Raw genomic sequence first — 5230 nt, 5'->3', positions numbered from 1 at the left:
TCAAGCGGAAATGTTGAAAGAAACAAGTACGACAAATAAAATGTGCACATCTGAACAAGAGCTCTAGATGTAGTGGCGTAAGAAAAAGTAATTTAAAATAACATTTACAAAAATATACCCAGATGATCATGAGTGGGTTTTCTGTATTCATATGATAATTTTCATAGTGACTTGGATTCTTGAGTTACATAGAGAGCACTAAAAAGATTCCTTGATATTTTGTGTCTGTAGCCTTTTCAAGACTGTGTACAACCTCAAACTTTACTGAATGTGTAGCTTTGAGCACAATGGTTCGATATGTTTCAGTTGTAAGTGTAAAACAGCACGCCTTAATTTTCGTGTCGATACTTAATGGGGTCTCACATCAAATAGATGGATAATTGTCCTAAATATACCTACCGACTTGTAAATACCGACTTAGTCAAACACTCTCAAGAAATTTCTCTTAATTTTCATTTATTTTTATAAACACTGAATGCTGATGGCTCTCAGAGAGAAGGCCTCACCTACAGTACAGTCATAGTAAAGACATATACAGTCCAACAAACAAAATGTGAGCCGCGTCATCCATAATCCTGATCGTCTGACTTAGTAAAATGTCAGTCACAATAGATCAAGAGGAGGATTTCTATATTCTGTATGCATTATAGCAATTTTTCTTAAATTATGTATACACTTTTGCATTTCGTAATTCAATGATTTTTAGTCAATTCGCTTTGCACAAAGATAATTCCTATGTAAAGATTATGTTTGAATTCTTTCTATAACCTTTACAAAAGTGTGGAACATCATAGTTCTCAAAACATGTTTGCATTACATCAAATAAATATGACAGAAGTGGAGAAACAAAGATGTTTGTAGATGCTTACGTACACCAGAGATGTTGCTTTATTTGAGTCAAAGAAGATGGCGATAGTGACTGATAACATTCTTTAATGTTTAATGTCGTTGTGTTGAAAAAGATTCTGTGGACAAACACCTCAAGGGAAATAATTTGAAATGGAGGTTTGTCAAAATAATAAAAAGTTCAGTCAAATGTTCAATAATTTTCTTAAATTAATAAGTATGTACTCGTCATGCTCGCTTTCCCATGCAAGGATTAGCATGAACTTGCGGAGGAGTCTTAAAACAAATACAGCCAAACAAACAAAATGTGAATTGTCATCTGCTATCTGAGCAAGATGACAAGTCAAGTCAAGTCACCTTTATTTATATAGCGCTTTTACAATACAGATTGTGTCAAAGCACTTAACAGTATCAAATTGGAGGATAGAGTGTCAGTAATGTATAATGATAAGATTAAACACTCAATTTTCAGTTAAAGGCATTTCATTATTGAATTCAGAGATGTCATTGTCTAGCTCAGTTTAGTTTAAATAGTATCTGTGCAATCAAATCGGCGATAATCGCTAGAAATTAAGTGTCCCCAACTGAGCAAGCCAGAGGCGACAGCGGCAAGGAACCAAAACTCCCTCTGTGACAGAATGGAGAAAAACCTTGGGAGAAACCAGGCTCAGTCGGGGCCAGTTCTCCTCTGACCAGACGAAACCCGCAGTTCAAAAGTTTATATTTCTATTTTAATTTTGTTGCAATTTCTAACAATAGTAGTATTATGTAGTTAGGTATTTTATTATATTTTAGTTATTTTGTTATTTTTGGTTGATATATCTGGGGATATATCTCTGGGGGTCATCTGGGTGTCCTGGTCTCCGCTGACGATCAGGGCTGTAGACATCATCTCTTGGTGCTGATCCACCATCTGATCGGATACGGACTGAGAAACAGACTAGGAAAGAAACAGACAAATATTAGCGTAGATGCCATTCAACTTACGATGTAACGAGTACATCGTGTGTTATGGGGAGTGTTCCCGGTTCCGGTTGATCTAATTAATGCAGCCTAACAATCCTTTAACGGATTTGAATAATAGAAGCGTATTAATGTGTTATGTGTAAGCCAGGCTAAAGAGATGGGTCTTTAATCTAGATTTAAACTGACAGAGTGTGTCTGCCTCCCGAACAGTGTTAGGTAGACTGTTCCAGAGTTTGGGTGCTAAATAGGAATAGGATCTGCCGCCCGCAGTCGATTTTGATATTCTAGGTATTATCAAACGGCCGGAGTTTTGAGAACGCAGCGGACGTGGAGGACTATAATGCGATAAGAGCTCGCTCAAGTACTGAGGAGCTAAACCATTCAGGGCTTTATAAGTAATTAACAAGATTTTAAAATCTATCCGATGCTTGATAGGGAGCCAGTGCAGTTTTGACAGAACCGGGCTAATATGGTCATATTTCCTGGTTCTAGTAAGGACTCTAGCTGCTGCATTTTGGACTAACTGTAGTTTGTTGATCAAGCGTGCAGAACAACCACCCAATAAAGCATTACAATAGTCTAACCTTGAGGTCATAAACGCATGAATTAACATTTCTGCATTTGACGTTGAGAGCATTGGTCGCAATTTAGATATGCTTTTGAGATGAAAAATGCAGTTTTACAGATGCTAGAAACATGGCTTTCAAATGACAGATTGCTATCGAACAGCACACCTAGGTTCCTGACTGATGAAGAAGAATTGACAGAGCAGCCGTCAAGTGTTAGATAATGTTCTAGGTTACATGTGGGGTTTTAGGTCCGATAATTAACACCTCTGTTTTTCAGAATTTAGCAGTAAAAATTACTCGTCATCCAGTTTTTATATCGACTATGCATTCCGTTAGTTTCTCAATTTGGTGTGTTTCACCGGGCCGCGAAGAAATATAGAGCTGAGTATCATCAGCATAACAGTGAAAGCTAACACCATGTCTCCTGATAATATCTCCCAAGGGTAACATATAGAGCGTGAAAAGTAACGGCCCTAGTACTGAGCCTTGAGGTACTCCATACTGCACTTGTGATCGATATGATACCTCTTCATTCATTGCTACGAACTGATGGCGGTCAGATAAGTACGATTTGAACCATGCTAAGGCACTTCCACTAATGCCAACAAAGTTTTGTAGTCTATTCAAAAGAATGTTGTGGTCGATAGTGTCGAACGCAGCGCTAAGATCCAGTAGAACTAATAAAGAGATACAACCACGATCAGATGATAGAAGCAGGTCATTTGTAACTCTAATGAGAGCAGTCTCAGTACTATGATACGATCTAAATCCTGACTGGAATTCCTCACAGATATCATTTTTCTCTAGGAAGGAATATAATTGTGAGGATACTACCTTTTCTAGTATCTTTGACAGAAAAGGGAGATTTGAGATCGGTCTGTAATTAACTAGATCTTTGGGGTCAAGTTGTGGTTTTTTAATGAGAGGCTTAATAACAGCCAATTTGAAGGTTTTGGGGACATATCCTAATGACAATGATGAATTAATAATAGCCAAAAGAGGATCTATGACTTCTGGAAGCAGCTCTTTTAGTAGTTTAGATGGAATCGGGTCTAACATACATGTTGTTGGTTTAGATGATTTAACAAGTTTATACAATTCTTCCTCTCCCACAGTAGAGAATGAGTGGAATTGTTCCTCAGGGGGTCTATAGTGCGCTATCTGATGCGATACTGTAGCTGACGGCTGCAGGGATACAATTTTATCTCTGATAGTATCGATCTTGGAAGTGAAGTAGTTCATAAAGTCATTACTGCTATGCTCTTGGGAAATGCTTGATTTTTCGTTAATTTAGTTACTGTATTGAATAAATACCGGGGGTTATGTTTGTTTTCTTCTAGAAGAGACGAAAAGTAATCAGATCTAGCAGTTTTTAATGCTTTTCTGTAGGATAGGGTACTTTCCGCCAAGCTAAACGAAATACCTCTAATTTAGTTTTCCTCCAGCTGCGCTCCATTTTCCGGGCTGCTCTCTTTAGGGTGCGAGTGTGCTCATTATACCACGGTGTTGGACTCTTATCCTTAATCTTCCTTAAGCGTAAAGGAGCAACCGCATCTAAAGTGCTAGAAAAGAGAGAGTCCATAGTTCCTGTTACATCATCAAGTTGTTCTGAGCTATTGGATATGCTGAGGAACTGAGATAAGTCAGGAAGATTATTTATAAAGCAGTCTTTTGTGGTAGAGGTAATGGTTCTACCATATTTGTAACAAGAAGTTGGCTTTACAGCTTTAGCTATATGGAATATACAGGAGACTAGATAATGATCTGAGATATCATCGCTCTGCTGCAAAATTTCAACGCCACTGACATCAATTCCATGTGACAGTATTAAATCTAGAGTATGATTTTGACAATGAGTAGGTCCTGACACGTGTTGTTTAACACCAGTTGAGTTTAGAATGTCTATAAATGCTGATCCCAACGAATCTCTGTCATTATCAACATGGATATTAAAATCACCAACGATTAGGACTTTATCTGCAGTCAGTACTAACTCCGATAGAAGATCAGAAAATTCTTTAATAAAGTCTGTATGGTGCCCTGGTGGCCTGTATACAGTAGCCAGTACAAACATCACAGGGGATTTATCATTAACACTTGTTTCTTTGGATAACGTTATATGAAGCACCATTACTTCGAACGAATTATACTTGAAACCCGACCTCTGAGAGATACTGAAAATATTTCTATAAATTGTAGCAACACCTCCCCCTTTACCTTTTGGATGCGGTTCATGTTTGTAACAGTAATCTTGGGCACAGAGTCCAGTAGAGTAATAAAAATAACATTTACAAATCCGCGTTTAATAAACTTTTACAATTGTTTATAAAACAGATTTTCTGAATTATATATGCATCAGAAACACTTTCTTGTCTTGCTATACTCTCTTTAGTCATTTTGTCTCATGGATGTACGAACGGTTATGGATGAAATTTATCAATACTCTTTACAAGAGTGTGGAAATTTTAACATGCTCAAACTTGAATGAATGTGCAGCTTTCAGTGCAATAGTTTGATTTGTTTCCGTTGTAATAGTTTTAAGAGTAAAATAGTAAAATAGTTCTTAATTTTCGTGTTGATGCTTCATGTGTTCGCACATCGTGGACAGACACAAAGTTGCACTAAAAGAAATATCTCAAAGAGAAAAGACTGTTACTTAATTTCTTAATTTTCATTTCTTCACCTAAAAAAATACACTGTCCAACAAACAAATTGTGAACGGCCATCTGAAATCTTGATAATATGACTAAAACTAGTGGTGTAAGAAAGATTTAATTTACAAAAGATTGTGATTCTTAGATGTGACACATCCCTAACAAAATCTGTTGGCATGCAAAAATACAATGTTT

Source organism: Onychostoma macrolepis, chromosome 08 (assembly GCF_012432095.1).
Source record: "Onychostoma macrolepis isolate SWU-2019 chromosome 08, ASM1243209v1, whole genome shotgun sequence".
Classification (NCBI taxonomy): domain Eukaryota; kingdom Metazoa; phylum Chordata; class Actinopteri; order Cypriniformes; family Cyprinidae; genus Onychostoma; species Onychostoma macrolepis.
The sequence above is the reverse complement of the archived record's forward strand: the minus strand, read 5'-3'. Positions refer to the sequence as shown.